Source organism: Nycticebus coucang, chromosome 22 (assembly GCF_027406575.1).
Source record: "Nycticebus coucang isolate mNycCou1 chromosome 22, mNycCou1.pri, whole genome shotgun sequence".
Taxonomy (NCBI): Eukaryota; Metazoa; Chordata; class Mammalia; order Primates; family Lorisidae; genus Nycticebus; species Nycticebus coucang.
This window is the reverse complement of record NC_069801.1, coordinates 741294-765164: the sequence shown is the minus strand read 5'-3', so window position 1 is coordinate 765164 and position 23871 is coordinate 741294. Positions and strand designations below refer to the sequence as shown.

General features: G+C 45.1%; 1 protein-coding gene across 7 annotated transcripts in view; it reads left to right on the top strand.

The window, feature by feature from the left end:
* Window positions 1-23871, top strand: part of GNB1 (G protein subunit beta 1) — an 84693-nt gene that overhangs the window by 31600 nt on the left and 29222 nt on the right. For 2 of the 7 annotated variants that reach the window (XM_053575428.1, XM_053575429.1), the window contains exons 2-3: window positions 2491-2604; window positions 15294-15342. The exons of 1 other annotated variant lie outside the window; for it this stretch is intronic. The gene's annotated coding sequence lies outside the window, so the exon portion shown is untranslated. Of the gene's footprint in view, window positions 1-2490; window positions 2651-15293; window positions 15343-23871 lie in introns of all 7 variants that reach the window. 4 more of the 7 variants (XM_053575425.1, XM_053575426.1, XM_053575423.1 and 1 more) reach the window with 2 other exon arrangements.

The following is a 23871-nucleotide window of genomic DNA, read 5'->3' as shown; positions in this document are numbered from 1 at the left end:
CCACCAAATTCTCCTGATACACAACCTGAGTTTTATTTTAAAACAAATGTGGGGGTGGTGCCTGTGGCTCAGTGGCTTATACTGAGGATGGCGGGTTTGAACCCAGCCCCAGCCAGCTAAAACAGTAGTGACAACTGCAACAAAAAATAGCCGGACGTTGTGGTGGGCACCTGTAGTCCCAGCTACTTGGGAGGCTGAGGCAAGAGAATCGCCTAAGCCCAGGAGTTGGAGGTTGCTGAGCTGTGGGACACAATGGCACTCTACCAAGGATGATAAAGTGAGAGTCTCTACAAAAAAAAAAAAGTGAATATATTATGAAATGGAATTAAAAGTTCATATTAATTTTCCCCCTTTACTAGTAGACTTCCATGTGTAGTATTTTCTTTTTTTTTTGTAGAGACAGAGTCGCACTGTACTGCCCTCGGGTAGAGTGCCATGACGTCACACGGCTCACAGCAACCTCCAACTCCTGGGCTTACGCGATTCTCTTGCCTCAGCCTCCTGAGCAGCTGGGACTACAGGCGCCCGCCACAACGCCTGGCTATTTTTTTGTTGTTGTTGCAGTTTGGCTGGGGCTGGGTTTGAACCCGCCACCCTCGGCATATGGGGCCAGCGCCCTACTCACTGAGCCACGGGCGCCGCCCCATGTGTAGTATTTTCATTTCAGTGTGTAGTTTCTGAGAACACAGACCTGTTTTTCCACAGTCGTGGTTGTCAGCATGAGTGAATTCCACACTGATGCTGTGCTGCCCACTGACCCACATGGTGTGAATTGTTGAATTATGTGGAAGCATGCTCTCATTTTATCTGGAACAGCTTCCCATGTCTTTCTTGCCATTGACAAGTGTTCTTGACATTGTACAGATCACTTATCCTATGAACAGCCCTCAATTTGGGTCTGCCTGGGGGCTTCATGGTCTGATTCAAACTTTGGGTTTTGGGCTCAATACCACAGAGATACGTCCTGGGGCTTCTCTGACTCTGAGTGTTCCCAGTGCTTCCAGTGCCACCTTGCTGTTTGGAGGGTCCAGTCTGAACCCCTGCTTGAGGATACACAAGCTCCCTGCTCTAGCAGGCAGGACTGCTGCACTCAGGCTCCCTGCAGGGCTGCGCAGTTCTGCTCTGTGCCTCACCCTGCTCCCTGCCCCCAGTCTCTGATGTCTCTGAGAGGCATCTGTCCCCAGGGCTGCACTGCAGATCCTGCTTCCTCTGGGAGGGGTCTTTCAAAGAGCAGTGACTGAGTTCCTGCTGGTTTTGTTCTAGGACAAAAAGATTAGGAAGTCACTTCCATTCTTTTTTTGAGACAGAGTCTCACTTTGTTGCCCTCAGTGGAGTACTGTGGCGTCATAGCACACAGAAACCTCAAACTCTTGGGTTCAAGCCATTCTCTTGCCTCAGCCTCCCAAATACCTGGGACTATAGGTGCCCACCACAACGCCCAGCTAGTTGTTTTTTTTTTATAGAGACGGCGTCTCACTCACTCTTGCTCTGACTGTTCTTAAACCCGTGAACTCAGGCAGTCCACCCACCTCAACCTCCCCAGTGCTGGGATTACAGGCATGAGCCACCATGCCCGGCTTACTTCCTATCCTTGAGGGATATATGTTGTCCATTTCTATAGCCTGAACCTAGGAGGGGCAGAGAAGAGATGGAGTGGTAGGTGAAGTTTTCTGGGTGGATTTGGAGCTGAGCTGAGAGGATGCAGTGGTCCAGGTTGACCTGTGGGATCTCTACCTTCCTCTACCTTTCCCCCCTTTCCTCCCTCCCCCTTTTTTCCCTTTTCCTCATTTTCCCTTTACCCCCTGGGGTGCCTCACCCACTTTCCTTCCATTTTTTTCCCCTGACCCTTGCTGGTCAGTCCCTGTTGGGTACATCATCGCTGCAATAAGGCCCAGATTTGAGTCTTAATGCATCAAGTTCCCAAATTCATGGCAACTTACAGTGTCTTTATTTTTTTTGAAACAGAATCTCATTATGTCGCCCTCTGTAGAGAGCTGTAATGTCACAGCTCACAGCAACCTCAAACTCCTAGGCTCAAGCAATTCTCTTGCCTCAGCCTCCTGGGTAACTGGGACTACAGGAGCCCACCACAATGCCCAGCTGTTTTTTGTTGCAGTTGTCATTGCTGTTTGGCGGGCCTAGGCTGGGTTTGAACCTGCCACCCTCAGTGTATGTGGCTGGCCCTGTAACCACTGTGCTATGGGCGCGGAGCCAACTTACAGTGTCATAAGATTTTTACAGTGCCCTTGGGCCAAAATAAATATCTAAAATTCCCTTTCTTGAGTCTGCATTACTTAAGTTTGTTCTAGAAAGTTAGTAGCCATTTGAAAAATAATGCCCATAAATTGAAGGAAACTTAATTTTTATTCTTAAATAAACACGGTTATTAACTAGTGGATTGTGTAGCTTTTTAGATATGGAGTCAGATTGGACTCCACCCCCTATTTCCTGTTCCGTGCTGATTTCAATAAAGTACTTGCTTTTTTATAGGTGCAGCTTGCAGACCTGGCTTTGGTGGGGCGTGACTTCATCAGGAGTGCCTAGTGCCATCTACTGTTAGAGCAGGAGCCTCCTGAAGCTGGTGGCTCCCTTGGTGCAGGACAGGTGCTGACAACTGCCTTGTGTGCTTCCCTCAGCTTTACAGTGTCCTGTGAGTTCACTACAATGTCTCTGGCATCTTGTTCACTTTGGGAGCTGAGGTTTTAATGGCTCACAGTCTCTGCCTGAACAGGTCACTGTAGCCTGGCAGGTGGGGTGGTGTGTTCCCTGTGACAAGGGGCACCCCTGGAAGTACCTAGGCAAGGATAGAAGGAGACTCTCCTTCCCCCGCTTCCCTTCTCCCTTCCCTCCTTCCTCCTTTTCTCCTCCTCTCCCTACCTTCTTGCCTTCCTCTCCTCCCTCTTGCTTCTCTCCTCTTCTCCCTTTGTCTCCCTAGAAACGCAAAGTCCTTGGGTTTTGTCTTTTACGGGGGTGGTGCCTACAAAGGCTCCTCACTAGCACTCACACATGGCTTCTGTGATAGAGGTGGAATTTATCATCTAAAAAAATTAGTTTAAAACAGACTTTTAGAAGATACCCTATAGTTTTTCTTGACAGATGTCATAGGTCAACTGAAAACATAAATGATTACTCAAGGTAATAAGGGACTACTACCTTTACTAGATACTCCCTAATTCTGTCCATGACCCTTTCTCCTATTTTTGAGAGAGCAAGTGGATAAGACAGTGGGGGTACTCATGAATTCTCTTGGGAAAAAAATATTAAAGACATTTTACGGTTTGTCTTTTCTTTTTTTCTTTTAAAGAGATAGGGTCTTGGGAGGGGCCTGTGGCTCAGTGAGTAGGGCGCCAGCCCCATATACTGAGGGCGGCAGATTTGAACCCGGCCCCTGCCAAACTGTAACAAAAAATAACCAGGTGTTGTGGCGGGTGCCAGTAGTCCCAGCTACTTGGGAGGCTGAGGCTAGAGAATCAGCTAAACCCAAGAGCTGGAGGTTGCTGTGAGCTGTGATTTCACAGCACTCTACCGAGGGTGACAAAATGACACTTTGTCCCAAAAAAGAAAGATAGGGTCTCACTGTGTCTCCTAGTCTGGAGTACAGTGATGGAGTCATAGCTTACTGTGACCTCATACTCCTGGGCTTAATCTCCTGAGTAGCTGACACTACATTTATAGGCCATCGTGTCCAGCTAATTTATTATTATTATTATTATTTACTTTGGTTTTTCATAGAGATGGGGGGTCTTACTATGTTGCCCAGATTGGTCTCAAATTCCTTGTTTCAGGTGAATTTCTAGCTCCACCTTGGCCTCCCAAAGTGCTGGGATTATAAGCATGAGCCACTGCACCCGACCATTTTTATTTTTTAAGGCTATTTGTGACTATTGACCATTTAGATGTCTAACAGGTTTTTGTAGGAGTGTCTCTTTGCTGTGTTTCCAGGTTTTTTTGTTTAGTTTTGTATTATTGTGTTGTGTTTTTTGTTAAGGTAGTCTTGCTCTGTGTCTAGGGCTAGTGTGCAGTGCTGTAATCTTAGCTCACTGCAACCTCAGGGATAGCAGTTGGACTAAATATTGCGGGAAGACAGATAATTAAGTTAATTAGTCTCTCACACTCAGAGACAGAATTTGCCTGTGTTTTGCGAAAGCAGTTAAGAAACTTGACCCTGGGCGGCGCCTGTGGCTCAGTGAGTAGGGCGCCGGCCCCATATGCTGAGGGTGGCGGGTTCAAGCCCAGCCCCGGCCAAACTGCAACCAAAAAATAGCCGGGCGTTGTGGCAGGTGCCTGAGGTCCCAGCTCCTCAGGAGGCTGAGGCAGGAGAATCGCCATCGCCTAAGCCCAGGAGTTGGAGGTTGCTGTGAGCCGTGTGATGCCGCCGCACTCTACCAAGGGCAATAAAGTGAAACTCTGTCTCTACAAAAAAAAAAAAAAAAAGAAAGAAACTTGACCCATCCCTTTCCTTGGGAGTTTGCTTAGATGTCAGCTTATCAGAGTGGCCTTCTATGCTCACCTTATATGAAAGATTCTTATCCTACCTATCTAACCTCACCCAATACCATTTTTCCTTAGTAGCGGACAGCACCCGGCATACTGAAATTAAAGATGCACATTATTTTCTTAATACAACTGGAAAGTAATCTCCATAACAATAAGGCTGTCCTGTTTCCTGTGAGTTCTCCCACCTGTTGGCACCTGCACATGATAGAAAGCTGGTGCTATAAATAGATGGTGAGTGAGTGAAGGAAGGTTCACAAATGTAAACCAGTTATTGAGGCTGTTTTACTAGTAAAAAATTTTTTTTTTTTTTGTGGTTTTTGGCCAGGGCTGGGTTTATGGTATATGAGTCCGGCGCCCTACTCACTGAGCCACAGGCACCACCCACTAGTAAATGTTTTTTTGTTTTTTTTTTTTTTGTAGAGACAGAGTCTCATTTTATGGCCCTCGGTAGAGTACCATAGCCTCACACAGCTCACAGCAACTTCCAACTCCTGGGGCTTAAGCGATTCTCTTGCCTCAGCCTCCCGAGTAGCTGGGACCACAGGCGCCTGCCACAACGCCCGGCCATTTTTTGGTTGCAGTTTGGCCGGGGCCGGGTTTGAACCTGCCACCCTCGGTATATGGGGCCGGCGCCTTACCGACTGAGCCACAGGCGCTGCCCCACTAGTAAATGTTTTATCAATAATTTAAAGCTTCTGGCTCAGCGCCTGTGATTCAAGCGGCTAAGGTGCCAGCCACATACACCTGAGCTGATGGGTTCGAATCCAGCCAGGGTCTGCCAAAAACAACGACGGCTGCAACCAAAAAATAGCCAGGCGTTGTGGTGGGTGCCTGTAGTCTCAGCTGCTTGGGAGGCGGAGGCAGGAGAATCTCTTGAGCCCAGGAGTTGGAGGTTGCTGTGAGCTATGATGCTATGGCACTCTACCCAGGGTGACAGCTTGAGGCTCTGTCTCAAAAAAAAATAATAATAATAATTTAAAGCTTCTATCCTCTCTTAGTACTGTTACATACTATATGGCTGTACACATACTCAGACTCCAAGTAAATATTTGTGCTTACTTCACTGTGGCCTAAACTGGTGCCTGGCACAAGAAGAGGCTCACAGAATGCTTTTTCTTCACAATGGCCACATAATCTAGACATCAGGTGAGCTTCACAGAGTGCTGTGTAATTCTCCATAACCAGAGCCATAGTTTCTGTTAGTCCTATTTCTTTCCAATTCCCATGCTAAATCACAGATTATTTAGAACAGGCGTCCTCAAACTACGGCCCGCAGGCCACATGAGGCGGTATGATTGTATTTGTTCCCATTTTGTTTTTTTACTTCAAAATAAGATATGTGCAGTGTGCATAGGAATTTGTTCATAGCTTTTTCTTTCTAAACTATAGTCCGGCCCTCATGGTCTGAGAGACAGTGAACTGGCCCCCCTGTTTAAAAAGTTTGAGGACCCCTGATTTAGAATATGGGGTAATAAAAATACTTTTTGAGACATAGTCTCATTATGCTGCCCTCTGTAGAGTGCTGTGGTGTCACAGCTCATAGCAACCTCAAACTCTTGGGCTTAAGCGATTCTCTTGGCTCAGCCTCTCAAGTAGCTGGGACTTTAGGTGCCCACCACAGTGCCCCCCTATTTTTTTGTTGCAGTTGTTGTTTAGCAGGCCTAGGCTGGGTTCAAACCTGCCTGCCTGTGTGTATGTGGCTGGCGCCGTAACCACTGAGGACAGGTGCAGAGCCTATGAAAACACTTTCAACTCACAATACCTTCTATACTTTACCATTTTTATAGAAAATAAGGTACTCATATCTTCAGCTATCAAATCCTTTTTCTTGGTGGAAGGGGGAGTGTTTTAAAAATTGTCTCTAATGCTTCAGAGCAAAAGTAGGTTCACATTTCTAGGATTTCTGTTTAAGAGACTAGTGGTTAAGGGCTTAGTTCACATCTGGCAGAGAGTACCAGAGTCACCCGGGGTGTTTGTGTATATCCATTGGGGCCTCCCTAGGCATACTGAATCAGACAGCTTGAGGAGGAATGCCTGTGAATATAGTTGGTGAGGGCTTTAAATTAGGGTAGGCTAAAAAGTTTGATTTTCTTCCGTAGGAGTTACCTGAAAACTTTTGAGCGTAGGAGTTATATGTCAGAGTTGTTCTTCAGAAAGATAAATCAGGCAGTGATGTTTAAGATGGATCGAAGAGAAAGGTGAGATGGGGAAGAATGTTAGTAATAGGTAAAGACAGTGAGCTGGAAGGAGGCCCAGATGATGGGGTGGAGTGCAAAGGTGAGGGGGGCAGTGGGTAAAATGTGGTGGCAGCTTGGTGTGCAGGAGGTGTTTGGGCCTTTACTGGGACCATTAGTGGGTTTGAAAAGGAAACGCACACTGAGTTGTTTTACACTGGTAGAAACTAAAAGACCTGTAAATGTAATAGAGTTGATCCCTCAGAGCACTGCCATGGTTAGAATTTTCTAATGGGGTGCGTGCAGGGATGGGAAATTACAAGGAGTAGATCACAGAGATGGGAGAGCCAGTTGTAGTTTGAAGAGGAACTAGTTAGTGTTTGAGGAGGACATGATTTGGTTTGGCAGAATCTGGCAACACAGAAGGGGGACGAGGATCTGTTGCTGTTCGCTGTGGAGTCGAAGGGTGGGCAGTTGGAGGCAAAAGATATGTGCTTGGAAAGGAAGGCTGGGCAGCCAGGATGGGGTTTTGGGAGTCCTCATAGAGACCAGAGGATTGGTGCAGCCGTGAAATGAAGAGGTTTACTCACAAGCACCTAGGTCAGTGGTTCTCAACCTTCCTAATGCGGCGACCCTTTAATACAGTTCCTCATGTTGTGGTGACCCCCTAATGGGTTGGGGGTGGGGAGGAACTGTTTTAAAGGGTTCCGGCATTAGGAAGGTTGAGAACCACTGACCTAGGGAATGGTTACTTGGTGCCTGTGGAGGTTTGGATAATACAGATGATTTTCATAAGTGTTATTTAAGTGTAAGAAACAAAACAATTGAAGGTCTAGATTAAGCAATAATAATAAGGAATTGTAAGTAGAATGTAGATGGGCCTAGGAAGGGACAGGAGCAGAGAGAGCTGTGACACAGAGGGCAGCCATCCACACAGTCAGTTCCTGTTTCTTCCAGGTACAGAATCCTGCCCAGCTTAGGGTCTCAGTTTCCACACTATTGGAGGATAGAGTTGATTTGGGTCTGGCTTGAGTTGGAGTACCTACCCTCGATCTGGTCCGCTGTGGATGGGGTGAGTGGTGATGGGCAGACAGGGTTGTGAGGTTTGGAGGAGGAGCCATGGGGGCAGCTCTTAGAAAAGCTGGTTTGTGGGCCGGGTGAGGTAGCTTACATCTGTAATCCTAGTACTCTAGGAGGCCAAGGCAGGTAGATTGCTTAAGCTCAGGAGTTGGAGACCAGCCTGAGCCAGAGCAAGACCCCCATCTCTAAAAAGCTAGCCCTAGGCATTGTGGCGGGCACCTGTAGTCCCAGTTACACCCTAGGCTGAGAGAAGAGGATCACTTGAGCCCAGGAGTTTGAGGTTGCTGTGAAGATAGAAGAAAAAAAAAAAGAAAGAAAAGGTGGTCTGAAAGCTGAACAGGCCCCTCCCCAAGAAGAATTCAGAGCAATGACTAACAGCAAGGTATAGTCCTTGCTTACAGCCTAATGGAATGTTAGAAAATTAGCAGTGGGTTGAGACAACAGATGAAGAGGGCTTAATTTAGGGGAGGGTGAGAAGGGGGAAGGCTCCTGAAGAGGCATCTTTTTTTTTTTTTTTTTAATTGAGACAGAGTCTCTCTTTTTACTCTCAGTAGAGTGCTGTAGCATCATAGCTCACAGCATCCTCATACTCTTGGGCTCAAGCAATTCTCTTGCCTCAGCCTCTCAAATACCTGGGACACAATGCCCCGCTATTTTTTTGTTTTGTTTAGCAGGCCCTGGCCAAGTTTGAACCCACCAGCCCTGGAACATGTGGCCGGCACCCTAACCACTGTACTACAGTGCCCCCTGAAGAGGCATCTTTAGGCTCTGTCTTTAAAATTAAATGGTATTTCCTGGCTGGGGAGGGAGAGTGCAAAGAACATTCTGAGCAGAGGACCAAATCTTTTTTTTTTTTTAAGAGATAAGAGTTTCATTTTGTCGCCCTCTGTAGAGTGCTGTGGTGTCACAGCTCACTGCCACAGCAACTGCCAGCTCTTGGGCTTAGGCAATTCTCTTGCCTCAGCCTCCTGAGTAGCTGGGACTACAGGCACCCACCACAACGCCCAGCTATTTTTTGTTGCAGTTTGGCCGGTGCCAGTTTTGAACCCTCACACCCTTGGTATATGGGGCCTGCGCCCTACTCAGCCACAGGTGCCACCCAATTTTTATTTATTTATTTTTTTTGAGACAAGAGTCTCGCTATGTTGCCCTGGGTAGAGTGCTGTGGCGTCATAGCTCACAGCAACCTCAAACTCTTGGGCTTAAGCTATTCTCTTGAGCTGAGACTACAGGTGCCTGCCACAATGCCCGGCTGTTTTTTTTTTTTTTTTTTTTTGTAGAGACAGAGTCTCACCATAGTGCCCTCGGGTAGCGGCTGTTTTTTTTGTTGTAGTTGTCATTGTTGTTTTAGCAGGCCCAGGCCAGGCTCAAACTCACCAACCCCTGGTGTATGTGGCCAGCGCCATAACTGCTGAACTATAGGCACTGAGCCCAAAAATCCATCCTTTGAAAAGATCAAGCTGATAAACATCTAGGCAGCCTAAGGAAAAAAAAATAACAGTAAGCACTGTTGAAATGAACAAGCCAAACCTGGTGGCTCACTCCTGTTAACTCAGCTGAAGTGGGATGATTGCCTGAGCCTAAGATTTTGAGGCTGCAGTGATGAGCTTTGCTTGTACCACTGCACTCCAGCCTTGGCGACAGATTGAGACCCTGTCTCTTAAAACATAAATTTTAGGGCTGTAATCCCAGCACTCTGGGAGGCTGAGGCGGTGGATCGCCTGAGCTCACGGGTTTAAGACCAGCCTGAATCAGATTGAGACCCTATCTAAAAAATAGCCGGGTGTTGTGGCAGGTGCCTGTAGTCCTACCTACTCTGGAGGCTGAGGTAAGAGAATTGCTTGAGCCCAAGAGTTTGAGGTTGCTGTGAGCTATGATGTGACAGCACTCTACTGAGGATGACAAAGTGAGACTCTGTCTCCAAAAACCAAAAAAAATTAAATAGTTAAAGAATTAAAATGAACAGAAGTTGATTAAATATGCATTTGTCTATTTTTAAAAGTAATTTTTTTTTTTTTTTTTTTTGAGGCAGAGTCTTTCTCTGTTGCCCTGGGTAGAGTGCTGTGACATCATAGCACACAGTAACCTCAAACTCTTGGGCTTGAGGGCTCTTGCCTCAACCCCCTGAGTAGCAGGGACTGCAGGTGCCTACCACAAAGTCCAGCTTATTTCTCTGTTTTTAGTAGTGTCAGGTTCTTACTTTTTCTCAGGCTGATCTCGAACTCCTGAGCTCAAGGAATCACCTTCGTCGGCCTCCCCAGAGTGTTAGGATTACAGGTGTGAGCCACAACACTCAGCTTGTACCTTTTTTTTTTTTTTTAAACCACCACCGTTCTCTGTGGCCTCAGACTCCGGTGCTGAAGTGATCCTCTTGCCTCAGCCTTCTGAATAGGTAGGACTACAGACACCATTATGCTGGACTAAAAAAATTTTATTCTTTTCTTCTGGTAGAGATGAGGGTCTCACTGTGTTAACCAAGCTGGTCTCAAACTCCTGTGCTCAAGTTTTCCTTGCACTTTGACCTGTCCAAACGCCAGGATTACAGATGTGAGCTCACATCTGGCCAGTCATATATAGGTGAAGATGATAGAGAAGTGTCATTTTACTATTGGTATTAACATTTCATATTCTTCTTGTTCAGTATGTCTTTGTAGTAGAGAATTATTCAGAAGTGAGTTTACTTTGTCTCTTACAAACTCATGATTCTTTATGCAGAACTCTTGGGACTGGACGTGTTGTAGAATTCAGACTTTTAAAGGACTGATAGATACTACATATGCACAGTACAAACAGTAAAGCTTAAAATCAGGTACCTTAAACCCTGTGATAAAACTAAGACTGTTCACACTGAATACACAAAAGACTAATACCTGTGTTTCTTTTCTGTTCTGTTTTGAGATTTCAGAATTATAGTTGTTTCTTTATTGAGTCTCACTCTGTTGCCTAGGCTGGGGTGCAGTGGTGTCAGCCTACCTCACCGCAACCTCAAACTCCAGGGCTTAAGCAGTCCTCCTGCTTCAGCCTCCCGAATAGCTGAAACTGTAGGTACATTTCATCACATCAGGCTAATTTTTAAATTTTTTGTAGAAATGAGTGCTCCTGTGTTAGCCCGGCTGATATGAACACTGGGCCTCAAGTGATCCTCTATCTCAGCCTCCCAGAGTGCTGGGCGATTATAGGTACAGACCTCTGCATTTTACCTCAAAATTATAGATAAATAATGGGGTACCTGGATCGCCTTTCCTTCTTCGGGTTATGTTGTTACAGAAAAAAATCATAACAAGTGTGCCTCTGCTTGATTTGAAGTCTGCAAAAGGATTCATTTTCTAGATTTTGAAAAGTATGAAATAATAATACCATATTCATACAAATAGTAGTATTTGGTACTTGAAACTCAAGATGTACTAGGTTATTTACATACACAGAGGTTAATCACAATATTTAATGACTAAATTAACAACTTTAAAACCAAAACACATTCAGTTGATTTTTTTCAAGATCCTTGAAAAGGCACGTCATCTTTCACATAGTAATCCCATCTTGGAAATCCCCTAAGGATTTTACTGAATACAATCATGAAATAGCCAACTCTGAAAACTGACTATTCTGCTATCCTGCACATGGCCAAATGAGCTGTTAAATCCACTGTAGCTTCTCCCTCCAAGTGGCCTCTCTGCTCTGGGCTGTTGTCCTTTCCCTCTGGTCTCCAGAGAATCTAGTCTGATTGTATCTCCCCTGCATTTTCTCCTTCACCTTTTTCTTCTTGAGTCTCAGAGTCCGGTCCTGGACATTCTCATGTATTTCCAGGGTTTTACTCAGATCACATAGGCCCATGTGACCTAGCCCTTCTTGATTTTAGCTGAATTTGTATTGTAAAGCCTCTGCTGGACTGTAAGACTCCTGTAGGTGGGTAACTTTCGTTGACTGTTTTTAGCTTCTGTCATACTAACTCAAAAGCATTTGTTGACTGAATGGGGTGTTCAGGGAATTTGACCCACAGGTGGCTTTAAAATAAAGCTAAAGGACTGCAGATGAAGTCCTTTACATTTACCTTAGGTAGATTTCAAAGGCCAGCATTTGAGATGTAGCCAGAGGCAACCTGAAATAGTGGGAGTGCTGGGGAGAGGAGTGTGGTGTGCAAAGTGTGGGCTAGAAGCTTTCTTTGTGCTGTTTAAGTATGCACAGGCTGACTTGTCTAGCCTAGAGAAGACCGGACCACAGTGCTTGAGCTCACAGCAGGTCACTGCCCCTCCAGGCAGAAAAGCTGTGCTGTGGCATGGGTTTGTTTGGAGACTGACTTGGTTGGCTCATAAAATTGATAATAAATTTGTATTTAATCCTTTAAATCTGTGATTTGAATTTTATTTTAAATATAAATTTTGGCAAAAAATGGGTCTGTAAATCGTTTAACCTTTTTCTTGAAATTTATGTCTATATCTTTCTTTCCTTAATTTCTTACAATTTCCCCTAGTTTTCCTGAGGGTTTCCTCTCCACAAAGATGAAATAAAGGTTCAGCAAGTACTGACCCCTGGTTCACCTCTGTAGCAGTGCCTGTTGAGGCCAGCCTCTGTCGGGATGGTCTCCCTCCCACCTGTCAGGGTGCTCTTGTCCCCCGTTTCTGTGGACCCCAGGTACCTCAGTTGGTCTGCTGGCTCCAAAAGTATAGTATTATCAGACCCTGAAGGTCTGAAGATACATCTCACCCTCCCACCTTTTACTTCTCATATATATAGTGGCATGGTAAAATGTAAAACTCTGGCTGGGTGCAGTGGCTCACACCTATAATCCCAGTACTCTAGGAGGCCCAGGTGGGTGGATTCAGCTCAGAAGTTTGAAACCAGCCTAAGCAAGAGTGAGACCCTGTTTCTACTAAAAATAGAAAACTAACCAGGCAGGGTGGTGCACACCTCTAGTCCCAGCTACTTAGGAGGCTGAGGCAAGAGGGTTGCTTGAGCCCAGGAGTTTGAGCTATGGCCACAGCACTCTACCCAGGGTGACAAAGTGAGACTGTGTCTTTAAAAAAAAAAAAAAAAAGTTACAAAACGGTAAGCTTTGGTCAGTAACCTCAAACGCCTAGGTTCCAGTGATCCCCCTGCCTCAGCCTCCTGTGTAACTGGGACTATAGGTACCCTGCCACCTCGCTCAGCCTCAGTTTCCTGATTTTTTTAAAAGATGGTACTACTTGTTTAGGGTCACGTTATTGTGGGGCTAGCAGTCTTACAGTTAGTGCTGTGTTCTGTGGACTAAGTAGTCAGAAAAAGAGTCCACATTTGGGGTTTGTTTTTAGCCAGAAATGAGGCCATACAACTCTGTGTGAAACCAGGCTGAAGTGGTTTGATGTACTTTCAGCATCCCTGCTTCCACTGTAATGATGGCCATGTGAGTCAGGACTTGAGACACAAGGTCATTGAAACATTTAAAATAGAGCAAACTATGATGAACTTTTTCTGGCTGTTTTTTCTTTTGCTACTTGACTCTTGACATGGAACATTCTTGGGAAGATTTATAATTAGAGCTGGGATGAGTGTGACAATACGATAATTGTGACAATAACTTTTAGCAAATTCTCAGCTGGGGCTGGTATTGCCCCTTATAGGATATCTGGTGGTGGTTACAGCTGGGGAAGGGAGTGCCACTGGCACCCAGAGGGTAGAGGCCAGGGTGGTGCTGAGCAACCTGCAGCCCTCAGAAAGCCACCCCCTCAGAATGATCCTGCCTGAAATGGCAGTGGTGCTGAGACGAAGACCTCTCCCCTGAAAACTTGATGCCTCGGTGGTACAGTGGGTGTGTGCTAGGACCCTTCTTGGGGCAGGGCTTTGTGAAGGTGGTGGTGGTTTGCACTCACCTTGTGCCCTTTTTTAAAGGTGAAATTCACATAACATAAAAATTAATCTACTTTAGAGAACAGCTCAGTGGCAGCTAGCACAGCCACAGTGTTGTGCAAGCATCTACCTCATTTCACAACATTTTTATCACCCTAAAGGGAACTTCTGCTTGGGCAGTAGTTGCTCATCACATCCATGCACGCACATGCGCTCACTCCTGCTTGCTGCTGGCAACCACTGCACCCTGTCTCTCTGGACTCACCTATTCTGGGCACTACTTGGGTTGGGGCCCTTTCTCTTAGCTGGTGGTGAAGCTCATCTGTATTGCAGTGTGTGCCAGCCTTTTTTCTTCTTCATGACTGAGTAACGTTCTGTGTGTGTGTGTCTGTACACAACATGTTTTGTTCAGCCAGTCATTCATCAGTGGATCATTTGGGCCGTCTTCTCCTCCTGGCTCCTGAATGCTGCTATTGTGCAGCAATAATGATGTGTGCATGTACTGAGTCCAGATTGCTGTGTTGTGTAGTGTTTCTGTGTTTCACTTCTCAAGGAACTGTCCGTTTTCCTTCCTCCTTACTTTTACTGCCCCCCAAAATATGTGCTTGCTAGTACATAAGCAGCATTAGTCCAAAATTAAACTACTTTATCAATTAAATTAGAATTCACCTTTCAAATAAGAGATGATTCAGCTTGACAGAGTCTGCGGATTTGCAGGGACTGAACCACCAGGCGGGGGTATCTACAGGTGGTCTTAACAGAGAGTTTAATTTGGGGCGGGGGAGGCAGGGGGATATAGAAGCATCTTCAAGTGTTTTGAGACTTAATTTCTTGGAAAATAAATACAGATACTTAGGAGAACAGTAGAATTAAACATATCTTGTTCCAGCTGAGAAATGTCAACAGCTAAGAGCCTCCCTTGAGATCTTTGTCCCCACTCCAGACTGTTTCCTTGGAGCCCAGGACAGGCCCTGGACTATATGTGACAGCAGGAGGAGACAAGGAGGTCTCAGGAAACAGCTGGTGGCTTCCTTCGGGTTCAGATGAAGTCCTTTACATTTACATGCCAAATGGAATAAGTCCGCGTTAAAGTAATCTTAGAAATTAATTGAATTGCAGTGATTTTTTTTTTTTCCTCTTTTTTTTTTCTTTTTTTGTAGAGACAGAGTCTCACTGTACCGCCCTCGGGTAGAGTGCTGTGGCGTCACACGGCTCACAGCAACCTCTAACTCTTGGGCTTACGCGATTCTCTTGCCTCAGCCTCCCAAGCAGCTGGGACTATAGGCGCCCGCCACAACGCCCGGCTATTTTTTTGTTGCAGTTTGGCCGGGGCTGGGCCTGAACCCGCCACCCTCAGCATATGGGGCCAGCGCCCCACTCACTGAGCCACAGGCGCCGCCTGATTTTTTTTTATTGTTAATGTGATTTTCCTAATAATAGAATTCTGACCCTACCCCCACCATGCTTATCAGTTTAATTCAAGGTATTTTCCCTGGGGCCTTTCTAAGGCTTTAAAAAGAAATTATTCAGGTTTGTTCTTTTCACACTGAAAAAAACGATACTACCAAAGTACTAAGTAAAGCCATTTTGTGGAAGAAATAGTAATAGAGAAGCGATACATTTATATGTGCTTTTGCTTAAAATGTAATTACTAGCAAAATGGAATGTTTTCTTCACAACTTGAATGCATGCAAATGTAGTCTTTTCTGTTTGTTACAGACAAATTTACATGTATTGAAGACCAGACCAGAAGCACTTCTGAATTAAGGTAATTTTGATATAATTGATTCACAGTAGTTTTTAAAATATAATATATAAATTTCTTCTGTTTTTTTTGTTTGTTTGTTTGTTTTCTGAGACAGAGTCTCACTTTATTGCTCTTGGTAGAGTGCAGTGGCATCACAGCTCACAGCAACTCCAACTCCTGGGCTTATGCAATTCTCCTGCCTCAGCCTCTCAAGTAGCTGGGACTACAGGCGCCCACCAGAACGCCCGGCTATTTTTTTGTTGAAGTTTGGCCGGGGCTGGGTTTGAACCCACCACCCTTGGTATATGGGCTGGCGCCCTACCCACTGAGCCACTGGTGCCACCCCAAGGATGTTTTCTTAAATATCTTCCATTTAATGTTCAGCAAGAAGGCTTAAGTTCCCAAGTGATAATTATTTACATTCTGGGTAAGAGCAGCATTTCCAACCTTTTTCATTAGAAAACAGGAGAGTCCCTTTATTTTCAAATCAGATCTAAGTTGAAATCCCAATATATGGTATAGACAAAGGGAGTACATGGTTCAAAGGACATGTTTGTATAAAGAGGAAGTAATAAAGCACGTTTGAATGTCAGTGGTTGGCAAATCTGGGTAAAGGTATACAACTGCCTTATATTTGCAACTCTTTAAAGTAGAAAATGACTTTAAATTGAAAAGCAAAACTAAATTTGAAAGAGCAGTTGGGTGCTGGAACAATTAGATTCCTGTGTACAAAAGGTAGGCTTGATACCATGCACAGGTTTTTTTTTTTTTTTTTGAGACTGAGTGCACCTTGGTATGATGGGAATGTCAGGAATGCGAAAAGGCCACAATGATTGTGAAAACAGTTTGGTGTCTTCCTTCTCTCCCTCCCTTCTTTCATTTTTGACAGATTCTTACTATGTCACCTTCAGTAGAGTGATGTAGCGTCACAGCTCACAGCAAAGTCTAATTCCTGGACCAAGTGATTTTCCTGCCTCAGCCCCCCAAGCAGCTGGGACTACACCCGGCTATTTTTATTTTGTTATTGCAGTTGTTTAGCCGGCCCAGCCCGGGTTTGAACCCGCCACCCTCAGTGTATGTGGCTGGCACTGTAACCACTGTGCTACAGGTGCTGAGCCTCTTTTTTTTTCTCTTCTCTTCCTCTCTTTTTTCTTTCTTTCTTTTTTTTTTGAGAGAGAGTCTCACTTTGTCACTCCTGGTAGAGTGCAGTGGCGTCATAGCTCACAGCAGCCTCAGACTCTTGGGCTCAAGCAGTTTTCTTGCCTCAGCCTCCCAAGTAGCTGGGATTACAGGCGCCCACTACAACGCCTGGCTATATTTAGAGACGGGATCTCTCTCTGGCTGAGGCTGGTCTCGAACTTGTGAGCTCAGGAGATCTGCCCACTTGGCCTCCCAGAGTGCTGGGATTACAGGCATGAGCCACTGTACCCAGCCCCTGGCATTTTCTTAAAATGCCACCTACAGTATGATCAAACTGATCCTCTCCTAGATGTCTATCCAAGGGAAGCAGACGCAGGTGTCCACGTGAAGATGTTGACTTGCGGGCGGTGCCTGTGGCTCAGTGAGTAGGGCGCCGGCCCCATATGCTGAGGGTGGCGGGTTCAAACCCAGCCCCGGCCAAACTGCAACAAAAAAATAGCCGGGCGTTGTGGCGGGCGCCTGTAGTCCCAGCTGCTTGGGAGGCTGAGGCAAGAGAATCGCGTAAGCCCAAGAGTTAGAGGTTGCTGTGAGCCGTGTGACGCCACGGCACTCTACCCAAGGGCGGTACAGTGAGACTGTCTCTACAAAAAAAAAAAAAAAAAAAAATGTTGACTTGCATAGCACGACTGACTCTCATGGTGTCACTCTGAGAGGAGCCAGACGGCTAAGAAGTACACACTGCGTGAATACATTTATACAAATTTCTAGAAAATTCAGACCAATGTATAGTGATAGAAAGCAGATCAGTGTTTGCCTGGGGTGGGAGCAGGAGCAGGGAAGGGCAGTGCAAGCACACAGGACTGGGGGGTGGATGGACAGATTGTTGTCTCAGTTGTGATGGGGATACATGTACATCAGAACAGATCACATTGCACACGCTTATTGTATGTCATGTCTTAATAAAGTTGTTTGAAAAACCAAACAGAATGCCACATAAGTTCTCATATCTACCTGATGAACTCCTATATTACACTCGTTGCTACTCTCACCTGTAATTCTTATTTCTGCAAAAGGGCCTACTCCAATGATTCTGGGTAGAAAGCCTGGCAGGGTAAAGAGGGAGGTAGATTTCTAATCATTTCTTAAATTCTCTCAGACTAAAAATTCTATAATGACTTATATGACATATTGTATTTATTTATTTTGTTTTTGTTTTTTGTTTTGTTTAGTCGGCCCTGGCTGGGTTTGAACCCGCCACCCCCTGTGCATGGGGCTGGTGCTCTAACCATTGAGCTATGGGCGCCCAGCCTCAAGAGTGTTAATTGTGAATCATGGCTGCAGATTATGATTGAATCTTCATAGTACTGGCAGTGAGGATTACTACTGTCTTCCCCTTCCACACAAAAACTGAGGCAGAGGGAGGTTAGGAGACATAGGCCACCTGGTGAAAAAGCATCAGGATTAGAACCTTGAACCTACGACTTTCCAACCACAAAATGTCACACTGCCTCTCACCAACACGGTTATCCGATACTTTTGGTCTTGTCTAGGTGGACCAGACGACTGATAAATACGAATAAAAACACTTTTGTGGGTAGGGGGAAAAAATAGTGTTCATCATAGTTTCAGGAAGCTAACATGAAAACAAAGATGATTTTTACATATTGCAGTGCAAATGGCATGGCAAGAATTAGCATCTCCCATCCAAAACTATATTTTTGGAGATTTATATATAGGCCCCTGTAACAAAGATGCTTAAGGCCAGGCGAGGTGACCCATACTTATAATTCCAGCACTTCAGAAGGCCGAGGAGGTGGGGATTGCTTAAGTCCAGGAGTTCGAGACCAGCCTGAGTACAGACCAGACCCCATCTTTACAAAAAAATAAAAGAATCAACTAAGACAGATTTTTCTAACAGAAGGTGGTGAGCTTCTGGTCCCAGTCACTTGGGAGGGTGAGGCAGAAGGATTGCTTGAGTCTGGAAGTTTAAGCTATGATGATGGCACTGTGCTTCCTAGAATACAGAATAAGACTCTGTCTAAACAAACAAACAAACAAACAAACAGACGAAGGCATTTGGAGTTTGGCCTCCCCTGTTGTACATGCTGTGTGATTTCCAACTTTCCCACTACCTTCCCCAATAGATCTTCCTTTTGGAAGGCCATTCATTTCATAAGATTCCATCAATTGTGTATAAAGTTTGGCTCTGAAATAATTAAAGTGGGTCTTTCTGTTTGGCCTGAACATGTTTGAAAGTGTTGTATGTATTTATTCATTTATTTTATTTTTATTTTATTTATTTATTTATTTTTAGACAGAACCTTAAAGCTGTTGCCCTGGGTAGAGTGTATGGCATCACAGCTCACAGCAACCTCCAACTCCTGGGCTTAAGCGATTCTCTTCCCTCAGCCTCCCAAGTAGCTGGGACTACAGGCACCCGCCACAATGCATGGCTATTTTTGGGGTTGTAGTTGTCATTGTTGTTTGGCACGCCTGGGCTGGATTTGAACCCACCAGTTGTGTATGTGGCTGGTGCCTTAGCCGCTTGAGCTACAGGTGCCGGCCCAAGGTGTTGTATTTATGAAGTAATTTTTTTTTTTTTTTAAACGGAGTCTCACTGTTGGCCCAAGCTACAGCAACCTCGGGTTCAAGCGATCCTCTTGCCTCAGCCTCCCCAGTAGCTGGGACTATAGGCGTCCACCACAACACCCACTTAGTTTTTTAGAGATGGGGTCTCGCTCTTCCTCAGGCTGGTCTCAAAGTCCTGAGCTCAAGCAAGCAATCCACCCCCCCTTGGCCTCCCTCTTAGGATTATAGGGGTGAGCCACCACACCTGGCCTGTTAAGCAATTTCTTTTCTTTTTTTGTTTTTATTTTGATACAATCTCATTCTGGTACCCTAGATTGCCGAGGCATCATAGCTCGCAACCTCAAGCTCTTGGGCTCAAGCAATCCTCTTGTCTTAGTTTTTCCATTTTTAGTAGAAATGGGGTCTTGCTATTGCTCAGGCTGGTCTCTCCTACTCTTGAGCTCAAGCAATCCATCATCCTCACCCTACCTGAGTGCTGGGATTATAGGGGTGAGCCACCGTACCCCTCCTGTTAAGCAGTTTTTGATTTCCTCATATGTATTAGGTTTTACCCTCAACCCCCAAATCAAAAAAGAGTCCATATCCATAGGCTAACATCCACAGGCTAAGAGGACAAGAAGAGGGAGAATAAGCTCAAAGAACAGAGGCTTTTTCGTGATGCACTGAGACCTAAGGCCTCCAGAGGAGGGGTCGGTAGCTGTTTCCTCTGATTCCACGGTTGAAAGGGAAAGAGGTGCAGGGGACCCTTAACTGCTCTCTCACATGGCCTGGGCCTAGCTTTGAGGCCTGTTACTGAGCTGTCCCTTTCCAAGTGTGTCCTGCCTTCATGCTGTTAAGACCTGCCGTTCCCCCACGTTGGGTGGGTGAGTGAGTTGACTTGTGACTGTGATGGGCAAGAAGTGGTACTAGGGAGTCTCTTAACTACCAATCCATAAATTCCTCCTCCACCTCTTTCTCCTTTTCCTTTGAAATTTATTTGTTGAAGATAAACCAGCCAGCCTTGGTCATTTGTCTTGGGTTTCCCGGCCCTGTGTGTTGCCATTGCCTCTAGAGTTTTGGTCTGATTGGGTTTTTTGATAAGACTACTTCACAGCCACTGGTAAGATCTTGAAGGTGTGATTTTGAACACTGCTGCCATTGTAGAAAATAGCATCTCAAACAAAGACAGCAGTTTTTTTCTCCATCTGACTTCTGCCCCTTAGGTGGGGCTCTTTTTGGCATGCTTCACCTGTAGAGTCCAGCCTGTGTCACCTCCTGTCTCCCTTCAGTAGAGTCCAGTCTGTGTCACCTTCTATAGCTCTGACTGTCCAACACAGCAGGGGCTCTGGAGAAGCTGTGTTGGGAGAGTGTCTGTGGCGCCCATCCCTTCTCCTGCTTTGGCAGTAATGTCCTTTATCAATCATGATGTTTTTGTCCTGCTGCCCTTTGTTGTCCATAGGATTGTTAGGACCATTTTGTGAAGCAAGGAGGGCCTGAGTGCTCTCTGTTGCCCTTTAGATTCACACTGTCTTAATTTTGGAGATTAACTTGGTTTTAGGAATAAAAAAAAAAAATAGAACTGATGAAAGTGGTTTAAATTCCTCATGGAAAGTCTTCTCTCAAAATACTATTTATTCTGGTATACTGTGTGGCTAATCCAAATTCCTGATCTGATATAAGGTGTTGAGGCTCAGTGGGGCTGGTTTTGACTTAGGAAGTTTCAGAGATGCTGCTCAACCCTGGGCAGCACCGTGTTGCAGGCCCAAGGGTGTCCCAGCCAGCTGATGACCAGGTGACTCAGGATTGCCCTGCTGCTTGGGAGGGAGACCACAAGTGTGTGTTCTGGTGATTGTGGCACCCATTGTCCTAGAGGTTGCACTGTTGAAAGGGACACTTCACAGTTTAATCACGGTAAGGCTGACAGAGCACTTTCAGATGGGTTGTCACATTTAATTTCCATTTTAACTCTGTGATGTAGATAATACCATTACCGTTCGGCAGTAAGCAGACCAGATCGGAAAGTGAGTTGGTGAAAATCCACTTTTATGTTGGAGAACCAGAAGTTGAAATTATTTTTCCATACCTGTATCCCTTTTTCTCTGAGCAGAATTCCAGCCTGAGTGTTGCTGGTGATTGTGAAACAGCTGTGGGGCCTCAGAGGCACCACCGTTATGCCCCTCCAGACCTCACAGGGTCTGGGTGTGAGGGACAAGGTTCTGTTGCCTTTATCATAATGGAAGAAATACAGGGCTAGGTGGCTCATGCCTGTAATCCCAGCACTCTGAGAGGTGGAGGCGGGTGGATTGCTTGAGTTCACAGATTCCAGACCAGCCTGAGCTGGAGTGAAACCTAGTCTCTAAAAATAGCTGGGCATTTTAGCGGGTGCCTATAGTCCCAGCTACATGGGAGGCTAAGGCAAGAGACTTGCTTAAGCCCTAGAGTTTGAAGTTGCTATGACACTACAGTACTCTACCAAGGGCCACAAAGTGAGACTCCATCAAAAAAAAAAAAATAATAATAATAATCAAGAAAAGTCTCGCTCCGGGTGTGAAATACTCTTAATTTTAAAATTATATTAACATTTGACTCACAAAGATATAGGGGCTGATGACTTAAACATACTTGCTTTTAAGTTATTTAAATTTCTGTGCGAAGTATTTCCTGAGCAGAAGTTCCAAATTAAAGCTCAGGGGCAGATGTGGGTCATGAGGAACAGACCTGAGACCTCAGCAAGGCCCGTCTTAGTGGATTAGGCTGTAAGTGCCGAGTCAGCACAGTGGGGCTTAGCCATGACGCTGGCACTAGGCAGAGGAGCCAGGCCAGGCAGACCTGATGGTGGGGGTTTTCTAGAAGGTTTGGGGGGACTAAGGATAGTGAAGAGAAAAGCTAAAGCGATTAAATGTAAGTAATACTTTTAAAATATGTATTTTTTAATTTCTAGAGGACGTTTCATTACTAGTATTTGGGAATTGAGGAGAAAAACATGGCCAATAATCTTAGGAAAATGCTATTAGTCTTTTTAAATGTCTTTTTTAAAGTATTTTTTTCTGCTAAAATTAGTATATGCAAATTTGTTTTCTATGTAGTGTGTGTTCATTTTTCCAAATTATTACACATTTTCTTCTCTATTGTTCTTAGTAATATAATTTATCCTGTCACTTTAAAAGGTAGTATTAACTATTTTTTTAAACCAAAAAGTAAAGAGAAAAATATTTTAAATGCTCCTTAGTTCCAGGGCCTATATAATCTCTGTTAACTTTCTGAGGGTTTAGAGGTGATTTGCAAACTATATATAAAGGGTAACAAGAAGAATTAAAGCTGCGTCCCATTCCTTTGTCTTTTTCCAAACCAATCACTGTCAAGACCTCTGGTTCTTAAAAAAAAGACAGCTTATGCTCGTGTTGGTGTCAGCATCTGTCCTTTTTATGTGCACAGAAGTGTCACTCTTTACACACTGGCCTGTCTGCATTTGTTTCCTTCACTATCTCCACAGTAAAGGTGAACTAAAGAGCAACTAGGGAGGGAACCAGGAAATTGTTTGCTTCCCTCTCTTTATACCTGTAAACCCTTGCTGTCCTGAGATAACACTAGGGTGATGTTGTCCCATTCCTGCTGTCCCACTCTGTCAGGTTGGGTCAGTGTCTGTCAGCACAGGGTGCCCAGGGCCCTGTTCTCTGGTGTGTGCCCACAATGCATAAAGATGGTCCTGATCAGAAAAGGTCTCATCTACTACAAAGTGTTTTAGATTTTATTTTAGAAAAAATACCTTGAGCATGGACACTATGGAATGTAATTTAAAAATTATTAAAGCCTGACAGGTTTCTCTTCTCCCTAGTCTATGTATAGATTAAAGAATATCTTATAGGAGGAGTCTTTTTTTTTTTTTTTTTGTAGAGACAGAGTCTCACTTTATGGCCCTCGGTAGAGTGCCGTGGCCTCACACAGCTCACAGCAACTTCCAACTCCTGGGCTTAAGCGATTCTCTTGCCTCAGCCTCCCAAGTAGCTGGGACTACAGGCGCCCGCCACAATGCCCGGCTATATAGGAGGAGTCTTATTGCTGATAGAAATAGAAATGTGGCCCCTCCCACATCCCCTTTAAAATTAGAGACAGGGTCTTACTATGCTATCCAGATTGGACTTAAATTCCTATGCTCAAGCAGTTCTCCTGTCTCAGCTCCTGAGGATTGAGCACTACAAATGCCCACCACAATACCTAGCTAATTTTACCTACGCTACCCATTTTTCTATATTTTTTAGTAGAGACGAGCTCTTGCTCTTGCTCAGGCTGGTCTTGAACTCCGGAGCTTGAGGGATACTTCTGCCTTGGCCTCCCAGAGTACTGGGATTATTAGGCATGAGCTACCACATCCAGCCAACAGGTTTTTTTTTGGTAGAGTCAGAGGTCTCACTGTGCCTAGGCTAGTCTCTGTCTCTGTTTCTTAACTTTTGGACTCAAGTGATCCTTCCACCTTGGCCTCCCCAAATGGTGGCATTACAGGTTTTAAGCCACTTCAATTGGCCATATTTTTCTTTTCTTTTTTCCAGAGATAAGACCTTGCTCTGTCACCCAGGCTGGAGAACAGTGGCATCCTCATAGTTCATTTGCAACCTTGAACTCCTGGGCTCATGTGATCCTCCTGCCTCAGCCTCCTGAGTAGCTGGGACTATAGACACCCACCACACCTGGCTAATTTTTCTATTTTTTGTAGAGACGGGGTCCCATTATGTTGCTAGGACTGGTCTTGAACTCCTGGCCTCAAGAGATCCTCCCACTTTAGTCTCCCAAAGTGCTAAGGTTACAAGTGTGAACCACTGCATCTGGCCAGATTTTTCGTTCGTT